The following is a 13834-nucleotide window of genomic DNA, read 5'->3' as shown; positions in this document are numbered from 1 at the left end:
ATATCGTGATTTTCGAAAACAAGCTTTATATATTCCTTATTAAGTTGATTTGGGAAATACCAAAAATAAAATACAAAGCTTTGATAGCAAGCCTGTGGTTTTTCGCAAATTATGGTCCTAACGTTTTGATTCTGACGAAATCCATTTTTTGTAAGCATGTGGGAGGTAAAAGGAACCTGTGTACTAAATTTCACTTGAATAGAAGCGACAGATTAAGAGATATCCTGATTTTCAAAACAAGCCTTATAATTTCCTTATTAAGTTGATTTGGGAAATACCAAAAATAAAATACAAAGTTTGATAGCAAGCCTGTGGCTTTTCGCAAATTGTGGTCCTATCGTTTTGATTCTGACGAAATCCATTCTTTGTAAGCATGTAGGAGGTAAAAGGAACCTGTGAACTAAATTTCACTTGAATAAAAGCGACAGTTTAAGAGCTATCCTGATTTTCAAAGACAAGCCTTTTAATTTCTTACTAAGTTGATTTGGGAAATACCAAAAATAAAATACAAAGCTTTGATAGTAAGCCTGTGGTTTTTCGCAAATTGTGGTCCTAACGTTTTGATTCTGACAAAACCCGTTCTTAGTAAGCATCTAGGAGGTAAAAGGAACCTGTGTACAAAATTTCGCTTGAATAGAATTGACAGTTTAAGAGATATCTTGATTTTCGAAGACAAGCCTTAAAATTTCCTTCTTAAGTTGATTTGGGAAATACCAAAAATAAAATACAAAGCTTTGATAGCAAGCCTTTGGTTTTACACAAATTGTGGTCCCAACGTTTTGATTCTATCGTAACCCGTTCTTAGTAAGCATCTAGGATGTAAAAGGAACCTTCGTACTAAATTTCACTTGAATAGAAGCGACAGTTTAAGAGATATCGTGATTTTCAAAAACAAGCTTTATATATTCCTTATTAAGTTGATTTGGGAAATACCAATAATAAAATACAAAGCTTTGATAGCAAGCCTGTGGTTTTTCGCAAATTGTGGTCCTAACGTTTTGATTCTGACGAAATTCATTCTTAGTTAGCATCTAGGAGGTAAAAGGAACATGTGTACTAAATTTCATTTGAATAGAAGCGATAGTTTAAGAGATATCTTGATTTTCGTAGACAAGTCTTATAATTTCTTTATTAAGTTGATTTGGGAAATACCAAAAATAAAATACAAAGCTTTGATAGCAAGCCTATGGTTTTTCGCAAAATGTGGACCCAACGTTTTGATTCTCTCGAAGCCCGTTCTTATTAAGCATCTAGGAGGTAAATAAAACCTGTGTACTATAAATAAAAAAGAATGATTAAGTCCCTTAATGTAATTAACACCAATTTTTTAAAAAATACATTAAATTCTTACCATTACCTAATGATCAATCTTTTGAACCATGGGGGCACATCACAAGATCTGTCAACAGCCCTTCTATATTCCTCTCTGTACTTAGCCCTGGATAAACCATTTTTAATGGCAGACCTGCCCATTCTTTGATGTCTTTACATTGCTCTCTATCTTTCATTCTTAATCCTGGAACTCAATGGTGAAAGGACCATAACCCTGGTATTATTTTCTGGAAATAAAAAAAGACTGATTAAGTCCTTTAATGTAATTAACACCAATTTTTTACAAAATACATTAAATTCTTACCATTACCTATCAATCAGTCTGTTGAACCATGGGGGCACCACAAAAGATCTGTCAACAGCCCTTCTATATATATAGATATCTTGATTTTCGAAGACAAGCCTTATAATTTTTTTATTAAGTTGATTTGGGAAATACCAATAAGAAAATACAAAGCTTTGATAGCAAGCCTGTGGTTTTTCACATATTGTGGTCCAAACGTTTTGATTCTGACGAAAACCGTTCTTAGTAAGCATCTAGGAGGTAAAACTTAACTTGTGTACTAAATTTCACTTGAATAGAAGCGACAGTTTAAGAGATATCTTGATTTTCGAAAACAAGCCTTATAATTTCCTTATTAAGTTGATTTGGGAAATACCAAAAATAAAATACAAAGCTTTGATAGCAAGCCTTTGGTTTTACACAAATTGTGGTCCTAACGTTTTGATTCTATCGAAACCCGTTCTTAGTAAGCATCTAGGATGTAAAAGGAACCTTCGTACTAAATTTTACTTGAATAGAAGCGACAATTTAAGAGATATCGTGATTTTCGAAAACAAGCTTTATATATTCCTTATTAAGTTGATTTGGGAAATACCAAAAATAAAATACAAAGCTTTGATAGCAAGCCTGTGGTTTTTCGCAAATTATGGTCCTAACGTTTTGATTCTGACGAAATCCATTCTTTGTTAGCATCTAGGAGGTAAAAGAAACATGTGTACTAAATTTCATTTGAAAAGAAGCGATAGTTTAAGAGATATCTTGATTTTCGTAGACAAGTCTTATAATTTCTTTATTAAGTTGATTTGGGAAACACCAAAAAAAAATACAATGCTTTGATAGCTAGCCTGTGGTTTTTTTGCAAATTGTGGTCCCAACATTTTGATTCTGACGAAATCCATTCTTTGTAAGCATGTAGAAGGTAATAGGAAACTGTTTACTAAATTTCACTTGAATAGAATCAACAGTTTAAGAGATATCCTGATTTTCGAAAACAAGTCTTATAATTTCCTTATTAAGTTGATTTGGGAAATACCAAAAATAAAATACAAAGCTTTGATAGCAAGCCTGTGGTTTTACACAAATTGTGGTCCCAACGTTTTGATTCTATCGAAACCCGTTCTTAGTAAGCATCTAGGATGTAAAATTAACCTTCGTACTAAATTTTACTTGAATAGAAGCGACAGTTTAAGAGATATCGTGATTTTCGAAAACAAGCTTTATATATTCCTTATTAAGTTGATTTGGGAAATACCAATAATAAAATACAAAGCTTTGATAGCAAGCCTGTGGTTTTTCGCAAATTATGGTCCTAACGTTTTGATTCTGACGAAATCCATTTTTTGTAAGCATGTGGGAGGTAAAAGGAACCTGTGTACTAAATTTCACTTGAATAGAAGCGACAGTTTAAGAGATATCCTGATTTTCAAAACAAGTTATAATTTCCTTATTAAGTTGATTTGGGAAATACCAAAAATAAAATACAAAGTTTAATAGCAAGCCTGTGGCTTTTCGCAAATTGTGGTCCTATCGTTTTGATTCTGACGAAATCCATTCTTTGTAAGCATGTAGGAGGTAAAAGGAACCTGTGAACTAAATTTCACTTGAATAAAAGCGACAGTTTAAGAGCTATCCTGATTTTCAAAGACAAGCCTTTTAATTTCTTACTAAGTTGATTTGGGAAATACCAAAAATAAAATACAAAGCTTTGATAGTAAGCCTGTGGTTTTTCGCAAATTGTGGTCCTAACGTTTTGATTCTGACAAAACCCGTTCTTAGTAAGCATCTAGGAGGTAAAAGGAACCTGTGTACTAAATTTCGCTTGAATAGAATCGACAGTTTAAGAGATATCTTGATTTTCAAAGACAAGCCTTAAAATTTCCTTCTTAAGTTGATTTGGGAAATACCAAAAATAAAATACAAAGCTTTGATAGCAAGCCTGTGGTTTTACACAAATTGTGGTCCCAACGTTTTGATTCTATCGTAACCCGTTCTTAGTAAGCATCTAGGATGTAAAAGGAACCTTCGTACTAAATTTCACTTGAATAGAAGCGACAGTTTAAGAGATATCGTGATTTTCAAAAACAAGCTTTATATATTCCTTATTAAGTTGATTTGGGAAATACCAATAATAAAATACAAAGCTTTGATAGCAAGCCTGTGGTTTTTCGCAAATTGTGGTCCTAACGTTTTGATTCTGACGAAATTCATTCTTAGTTAGCATCTAGGAGGTAAAAGGAACATGTGTACTAAATTTCATTTGAATAGAAGCGATAGTTTAAGAGATATCTTGATTTTCGTAGACAAGTCTTATAATTTCTTTATTAAGTTGATTTGGGAAATACCAAAAATAAAATACAAAGCTTTGATAGCAAGCCTATGGTTTTTCGCAAAATGTGGACCCAACGTTTTGATTCTCTCGAAGCCCGTTCTTATTAAGCATCTAGGAGGTAAATAAAACCTGTGTACTATAAATAAAAAAGAATGATTAAGTCCCTTAATGTAATTAACACCAATTTTTTAAAAAATACATTAAATTCTTACCATTACCTAATGATCAATCTTTTGAACCATGGGGGCACATCACAAGATCTGTCAACAGCCCTTCTATATTCCTCTCTGTACTTAGCCCTGGATAAACCATTTTTAATGGCAGACCTGCCCATTCTTTGATGTCTTTACATTGCTCTCTATCTTTCATTCTTAATCCTGGAACTCAATGGTGAAAGGACCATAACCCTGGTATTATTTTCTGGAAATAAAAAAAGACTGATTAAGTCCTTTAATGTAATTAACACCAATTTTTTACAAAATACATTAAATTCTTACCATTACCTATCAATCAGTCTGTTGAACCATGGGGGCACCACAAAAGATCTGTCAACAGCCCTTCTATATATATAGATATCTTGATTTTCGAAGACAAGCCTTATAATTTTTTTATTAAGTTGATTTGGGAAATACCAATAAGAAAATACAAAGCTTTGATAGCAAGCCTGTGGTTTTTCACATATTGTGGTCCAAACGTTTTGATTCTGACGAAAACCGTTCTTAGTAAGCATCTAGGAGGTAAAACTTAACTTGTGTACTAAATTTCACTTGAATAGAAGCGACAGTTTAAGAGATATCTTGATTTTCGAAAACAAGCCTTATAATTTCCTTATTAAGTTGATTTGGGAAATACCAAAAATAAAATACAAAGCTTTGATAGCAAGCCTTTGGTTTTACACAAATTGTGGTCCTAACGTTTTGATTCTATCGAAACCCGTTCTTAGTAAGCATCTAGGATGTAAAAGGAACCTTCGTACTAAATTTTACTTGAATAGAAGCGACAATTTAAGAGATATCGTGATTTTCGAAAACAAGCTTTATATATTCCTTATTAAGTTGATTTGGGAAATACCAAAAATAAAATACAAAGCTTTGATAGCAAGCCTGTGGTTTTTCGCAAATTATGGTCCTAACGTTTTGATTCTGACGAAATCCATTCTTTGTTAGCATCTAGGAGGTAAAAGAAACATGTGTACTAAATTTCATTTGAAAAGAAGCGATAGTTTAAGAGATATCTTGATTTTCGTAGACAAGTCTTATAATTTCTTTATTAAGTTGATTTGGGAAACACCAAAAAAAAATACAATGCTTTGATAGCTAGCCTGTGGTTTTTTTGCAAATTGTGGTCCCAACATTTTGATTCTGACGAAATCCATTCTTTGTAAGCATGTAGAAGGTAATAGGAAACTGTTTACTAAATTTCACTTGAATAGAATCAACAGTTTAAGAGATATCCTGATTTTCGAAAACAAGTCTTATAATTTCCTTATTAAGTTGATTTGGGAAATACCAAAAATAAAATACAAAGCTTTGATAGCAAGCCTGTGGTTTTACACAAATTGTGGTCCCAACGTTTTGATTCTATCGAAACCCGTTCTTAGTAAGCATCTAGGATGTAAAATTAACCTTCGTACTAAATTTTACTTGAATAGAAGCGACAGTTTAAGAGATATCGTGATTTTCGAAAACAAGCTTTATATATTCCTTATTAAGTTGATTTGGGAAATACCAAAAATAAAATACAAAGTTTAATAGCAAGCCTGTGGCTTTTCGCAAATTGTGGTCCTATCGTTTTGATTCTGACGAAATCCATTCTTTGTAAGCATGTAGGAGGTAAAAGGAACCTGTGAACTAAATTTCACTTGAATAAAAGCGACAGTTTAAGAGCTATCCTGATTTTCAAAGACAAGCCTTTTAATTTCTTACTAAGTTGATTTGGGAAATACCAAAAATAAAATACAAAGCTTTGATAGTAAGCCTGTGGTTTTTCGCAAATTGTGGTCCTAACGTTTTGATTCTGACAAAACCCGTTCTTAGTAAGCATCTAGGAGGTAAAAGGAACCTGTGTACTAAATTTCGCTTGAATAGAATCGACAGTTTAAGAGATATCTTGATTTTCAAAGACAAGCCTTAAAATTTCCTTCTTAAGTTGATTTGGGAAATACCAAAAATAAAATACAAAGCTTTGATAGCAAGCCTGTGGTTTTACACAAATTGTGGTCCCAACGTTTTGATTCTATCGTAACCCGTTCTTAGTAAGCATCTAGGATGTAAAAGGAACCTTCGTACTAAATTTCACTTGAATAGAAGCGACAGTTTAAGAGATATCGTGATTTTCAAAAACAAGCTTTATATATTTCTTATTAAGTTGATTTGGGAAATACCAATAATAAAATACAAAGCTTTGATAGCAAGCCTGTGGTTTTTCGCAAATTGTGGTCCTAACGTTTTGATTCTGACGAAATTCATTCTTAGTTAGCATCTAGGAGGTAAAAGGAACATGTGTACTAAATTTCATTTGAATAGAAGCGATAGTTTAAGAGATATCTTGATTTTCGTAGACAAGTCTTATAATTTCTTTATTAAGTTGATTTGGGAAATACCAAAAATAAAATACAAAGCTTTGATAGCAAGCCTATGGTTTTTCGCAAAATGTGGACCCAATGTTTTGATTCTCTCGAAGCCCGTTCTTAGTAAGAATCTAGGAGGTAAATAAAACCTGTGTACTATAAATAAAAAAGAATGATTAAGTCCCTTAATGTAATTAACACCAATTTTTTAAAAAATACATTAAATTCTTACCATTACCTAATGATCAATCTTTTGAACCATGGGGGCACATCACAAGATCTGTCAACAGCCCTTTTATATTCCTCTCTGTACTTAGCCCTGGATAAACCATTTTTAATGGCAGACCTGCCCATTCTTTGATGTCTTTACATTGCTCTCTATCTTTCATTCTTAATCCTGGAACTCAATGGTAAAAGGACCATAACCCTGGTATTATTTTCTGGAAATAAAAAAAGACTGATTAAGTCCTTTAATGTAATTAACACCAATTTTTTACAAAATACATTAAATTCTTACCATTACCTATCAATCAGTCTGTTGAACCATGGGGGCACCACAAAAGATCTGTCAACAGCCCTTCTATATATATAGATATCTTGATTTTCGAAGACAAGCCTTATAATTTTTTTATTAAGTTGATTTGGGAAATACCAATAAGAAAATACAAAGCTTTGATAGCAAGCCTGTGGTTTTTCACATATTGTGGTCCAAACGTTTTGATTCTGACGAAAACCGTTCTTAGTAAGCATCTAGGAGGTAAAACTTAACTTGTGTACTAAATTTCACTTGAATAGAAGCTACAGTTTAAGAGATATCTTGATTTTCGAAAACAAGCCTTATAATTTCCTTATTAAGTTGATTTGGGAAACACCAAAAAAAATACAAAGCTTTGATAGCTAGCCTGTGGTTTTTTGCAAATTGTGGTCCCAACGTTTTGATTCTGACGAAATCCATTCTTTGTAAGCATGTAGGAGGTAAAAGGAACCTGTGTACTAAATTTCACTTGAATAGAAGCGACAGTTTAAGAGATATCCTGATTTTCAAAGACAAGCCTTATAATTTCTTACTAAGTTGATTTGGGAAATACCAAAAATAAAATACATAGCTTTGATAGCAAGCCTGTGATTTTACACAAATTGTGATCCCTACGTTTTGATTCTATCGGAACCCGTTCTTAGTAAGCATCTAGGATGTAAAAGGAACCTTCGTACTAAATTTCACTTGAATAGAAGCGACAGTTTAAGAGATATCTTGATTTTCGAAAACAAGCCTTATAATTTCCTTATTAAGTTGATTTGGGAAACACCAAAAAAAAAAATACAAAGCTTTGATAGCTAGCCTGTGTTTTTTTTGCAAATTGTGGTCCCAACGTTTTGATTCTGACGAAATCCATTCTTTGTAAGCATGTAAAAGGTAATAGGAACCTGTGTACTAAATTTCACTTGAATAGAATCGACAGTTTAAGAGATATCCTGATTTTCGAAAACAAGCCTTATAATTTCCTTATTAAGTTGATTTGGGAAATACCAAAAATAAAATACAAAGCTTTGATAGCAAGCCTGTGGTTTTACACCAATTGTGATCCCTACGTTTTGATTCTATCGGAACCCGTTCTTAGTAAGCATCTAGGATGTAAAAGGAACCTTCGTACTAAATTTCACTTGAATAGAAGCGACAGTTTAAGAGATATCTTGATTTTCGAAAACAAGCCTTATAATTTCCTTATTAAGTTGATTTGGGAAACACCAAAAAAAAAATACAAAGCTTTGATAGCTAGCCTTTGGTTTTTTTGCAAATTGTGGTCCTAACGTTTTGATTCTGACGAAATCCATTCTTTGTAAGCATGTAGAAGGTAATAGGAACCTGTGTACTAAATTTCACTTGAATAGAATCAACAGTTTAAGAGATATCCTAATTTTCGAAAACAAGCCTTATAATTTCCTTATTAAGTTGATTTGGGAAATACCAAAAATAAAATACAAAGCTTTGATAGCAAGCCTGTGGTTTTACACAAATTGTGGTCCCAACGTTTTGATTCTATCGAAACCCGTTCTTAGTAAGCATCTAGGATGTAAAAGGAACATGTGTACTAAATTTCATTTGAATAGAAGCGATAGTTTAAGAGATATCTTGATTTTCGTAGACAAGTCTTATAATTTCTTTATTAAGTTGATTTGGGAAACACCAAAAAAAAAATACAAAGCTTTGATAGCTAGCCTGTGTTTTTTTTGCAAATTGTGGTCCCACCATTTTGATTCTGACGAAATCCATTCTTTGTAAGCATGTAGAAGGTAATAGGAAACTGTTTACTAAATTTCACTTGAATAGAATTGACAGTTTAAGAGATATCCTGATTTTCGAAAACAATCCTTATAATTTCCTTATTAAGTTGATTTGGGAAATACCAAAAATAAAATACAAAGCTTTGATAGCAAGCTTGTGGTTTTACACAAATTGTGGTTCCAAAGTTTTGATTCTATCGAAAGCCGTTCTAAGTAAGCATCTAGGATGTAAAAGGAACCTTCGTACTAAATTTTACTTGAATAGAAGCGACAGTTTAAGAGATATCGTGATTTTCGAAAACAAGCTTTATATATTCCTTATTAAGTTGATTTGGGAAATACCAAAAAAAAAATACAAAGCTTTGATAGCAAGCCTGTGGTATTTCGCAAATTATGGTCCTAACGTTTTGATTCTGACGAAATCCATTCTTTGTAAGCATGTAGGAGGTAAAAGGAACCTGTGTACTAAATTTCACTTGAATAGAAGGACAGTTTAAGAGATATCCTGATTTTCAAAACAAGCTTTATAATTTCCTTACTAAGTTGATTTGGGAAATACCAAAAAAAAAATACAAAGCTTTGATAGCTAGCCTGTGGTTTTACACAAATTGTGGTCCCAACGTTTTGATTCTATCGAAACCCGTTCTTAGTAAGCATCTAGGATGTAAAAGGAACCTTCGTACTAAATTTTACTTGAATAGAAGCGACAGTTTAAGAGATATCGTGATTTTCGAAAACAAGCTTTATATATTCCTTATTAAGTTTATTTGGGAAATACCAATAATAAAATACAAAGCTTTGATAGCAAGCCTGTGGTTTTTCGCAAATTGTGGTCCTAACGTTTTGATTCTGACGAAATTCATTCTTAGTTAGCATCTAGGAGGTAAGAAGAAAAATGTGTACTAAATTTCATTTGAATAGAAGCGATAGTTTAAGAGATATCTTGATTTTCGTAGACAAGTCTTATAATTTCTTTATTAAGTTGATTTGGGAAATACCAAAAATAAAATACAAAGCTTTGATAGCAAGCCTATGGTTTTTCGCAAATTGTGGTCCCAACGTTTTGATTCTATCGAAACCCGTTCTTAGTAAGTATCTAGGAGGTAAAAAAAACCTGTGTACTATAAATAAAAAAAGACTGATTAAGTCCCTTAATGTAATTAACACCAATTTTTTAAAAAATACATTAAATTCTTACCATTACTTAATGATCCATCTGTTTAACCATGGGGGCACATCACAAGATCTGTCAACAGCCCTTCTATATTCCTCTCTGTACTTAGCCCTGGATAAAACATTTTTAATGGCAGACCTGCACATTCTTTGATGTCTTTACATTGCTTTCTGTCTTTCATTCTTCATTCTGGAACCCAATGGTGAAAGGACCATAACCCTGGTATTATTTTCTGGAAATAAAAAAGACTGATTAAGTCCCTTAATGTAATTAACACCAATTTTTTACAAAATACATTAAATTCTTACCATTACCTATCAATCAGTCTGTTGAACCATGGGGGTACCACATAAGATCTGTCAACAGCCCTTCTATATATATAGATATCTTGATTTTCGAAGACAAGCCTTATAATTTTTTTATTAAGTTGATTTGGGAATTACCAATAAGAAAATACAAAGCTTTGATAGCAAGCCTGTGGTTTTTCTCAAATTGTGGTCCTAACGTTTTGATTCTGACGAAATCCATTCTTTGTAAGCATGTAGGAGGTAAAAGGAACCTGTGTACTAAATTTCACTTGAATAGAAGCGACAGTTTAAGAGATATCCTGATTTTCAAAGACAAGCCTTATAATTTCTTACTAAGTTGATTTGGGAAATACAAAAATAAAATACAAAGCTTTGATAGCAAGCCTGTGGTTTTACACAAATTGTGGTCCTAACGTTTTGATTCTATCGAAACCCGTTCTTAGTAAGCATCTAGGATGTAAAAGGAACCTTCGTACTAAATTTTACTTGAATAGAAGCGACAATTAAATAGATATCGTGATTTTCGAAAACAAGCTTTATATATTCCTTATTAAGTTGATTTGGGAAATACCAAAAATAAAATACAAAGCTTTGATAGCAAGCCTGTGGTTTTTCGCAAATTATGGTCCTAACGTTTTGATTCTGACGAAATCCATTCTTTGTAAGCATGTAGGAGGTAAAAGGAACTTGTGTACTATATTTGATTTGAATAGAATCAACAGTTTAAGAGATATTTTGATTTTCGAAGACAAGCCTTAAAATTTCCTTCTTATGTTGATTTTGGAAATTTTAAAAAATAAAATACAAAGCTTTGATAGCAAGCCTGTGGTTTTACACAAATTGTGGTCCCAACGTTTTGATTCTTTCGAAACCCGTTCTTAGTAAGCATCTAGGATGTAAAAGGAACCTTCGTACTAAATTTCACTTGAATAGAAGCGACAGTTTAAGAGATATCTTGATTTTCGAAAACAAGCCTTATAATTTCCTTATTAAGTTGATTTGGGAAACACCAAAAAAAAACAAAAAATAAAGCTTTGATAGATAGCATGTGGTTTTTTGATAATTGTGGTCCTAACGTTTTGATTCTGACGATATCCATTCTTTGTAAGCATGTAGGAGGTAAAAGGAACCTTCGTACTAAATTTCACTTGAATAGAAGCGACAGTTTAAAAGATATCCTAATTTTTGAAAACAAGCCTTATAATTGCCTTATTAAGTTGATTTGGAAAATACCAAAAATAAAATACAAAGCTTTGATAGCAAGCCTGTGGTTTTTCGAAAATTGTGGTCCTATCGTTTTGATTCTGACAAAATCCATTCTTTGTAAGCATGTAGGAGGTAAAAGGAACCCTTTGAACTAAATTTCACTTGAATAAAAGCGACAGTTTAAGAGATATCGTGATTTTCAAAGACAAGCCTTAAAATTTTCTTCTTAAGTTGATTTGGGAAATACCAAAAATAAAATACAAAGCTTTGATAGCAAGCCTGTGGTTTTACACAAATTGTGGTCCCAACGTTTTGATTCTATCGAAACCCGTTCTTAGTAAGCATCTAGGATGTAAAAGGAACCTTCGTACTAAATTTCACTTGAATAGAAGCGACAGTTTAAGAGATATCGTGCTTTTCGAGAACAAGCTTTATATATTCCTTACTAAGTTGATTTGGGAAATACCAATAATAAAATACAAAGCTTTGATAGCAAGCCTTTGGTTTTTCGCAAATTGTGGTCCGAACTTTTTGATTCTGACGAAATTCATTTTTAGTTACCATCTAGGAGGTAAAAGGAACATTTGTACTAAATTTCACTTGAATAGAAGCGATAGTTTAAGAGATATCTTGATTTTCGTAGACAAGTCTTATAATTTCTTTATTAAAATGATTTGGGAAATACCAAAAATAAAATACAAAGCTTTGATAGCAAGCCTATGTTTTTTTGCAAATTGTGGTCCCAACGTTTTAATTCTATCGAAACCCATTCTTAGTAAGCATCTAGAAGGTAAAAGAAACCTGTGTACTATAAATAAAAAAGACTGATTAAGTCCCTTAATGTAATTAACACCAATTTTTTACAAAATACATTACATTCTTACCATTACCTAATGATCAATCTCTTGAACCATGGGGGCACATCACAAGATCTGTCAACAGCCCTTCTATATTCCTCTCTGTACTTAGCCCTGGATAAACCATTTCATGGCAGACCTGCCCATTCTTTGATGTCTTCACATTGCTTTCTGTCTTTCATTCTTCATCCTGGAACTCAATGGTGAAAGGACAATAACCCTGATATTATTTTCTGGAAATAAAAAAAGACTGATTAAGTCCCTTAATGTAATTAACACCAATTTTTTACAAAATACATTAAATTCTTAACATTATCTAATGATCAATCTGTTGAACCATGGGGGCACCACACAAGATCTGTCATAAGTCCTTCTATATTCCTCTCTGTACTTAGCTCTTGATAAACCATTACATGGCAGACCTGCCCATACTTTGATGTCTTCACATTGCTCTGTCTTTCATTCTTCATCCTGGAACTCAATGGTGAAAGGACCATAACCCTAGTATTATTTTTTTATCTTTTTTTTTATTATTTTTTTTTTAATTTTTAATTTTTTTTTTTTTTTTTTTAATTTTAAAAAAAATTTTTTTATAATTTTTTACATTTTTTTTAATAATTTTTTTTATTATTATTTTTTTTTATTTTTTTATTTTTTTTTTTTTTTTTTTTTAATTTTTTTTTTTAATTTTTAATTTTTTTTTAGATAAATTTTTTTTTAAATTTCTTTTTTGAGAATTCACTATCCCGGGACTGATTTCACTGTAGACCAGTGGTTCCCAAACTTTTTTGTCTCATAGACCCCTTGACATGTTTTCTGCTTTTCGGTAGACCCACTGCTTAACTTATATTTTTTTTTAAATTTTTTAATATTTTTATTTTTTTCTTTTTTTTTTCTTTTTTTTTAATTTTTAATTTTTTTTTTTTTATAATTTTTTTTTTTTTTTTTTTTTTTTTTTTTTTAAATAATTTTTTTTAATTATTTATATATTTTTTTTTTTTTTTGAATTTTTAAAATTTGTTTAAAATTTTTTTATTATTTATTTTTTATTTTTTTGAATTTTTTAATATTTTTTTTAATTATTATTTGTATAATTTTTTTTTTAATTTAAATTTTTTTTTTTATTTTTTATTTAATTTTAAAAAATTTTTTTTTTCATTTTCAATTTTTTTTTTTTTTTTTTTAATTTTTTGTTTTTATTTTCTTTTTTTTATAATTTTTTTTTAATTTTTTATTTTTTTTTAGATAAATTTTTATTTTTTATTTTTTTTTTCGAGAATTCACTATCCCGGGACTGTTTTCACTGTAGACTCTAGAGTATTCTAGACCTAGATATACTTTTCTAGATCTCTTACATAGATCTAAATCTATATTGAAAATTCTAGATCTAGATCTATAATATGTCTACTTCGGGATTGTAGCATTCACCAACCTATGCTTAGATAAGTTAGATCTTGATTTTCTAAATCAAGTAGATCATACTCTTACTCTTA

The sequence above is a fragment of the Biomphalaria glabrata genome, chromosome 1, assembly GCF_947242115.1.
Source record: "Biomphalaria glabrata chromosome 1, xgBioGlab47.1, whole genome shotgun sequence".
In the NCBI taxonomy this organism is placed as follows: domain Eukaryota; kingdom Metazoa; phylum Mollusca; class Gastropoda; family Planorbidae; genus Biomphalaria; species Biomphalaria glabrata.
Note: the sequence above shows the minus strand (reverse complement) of the source record.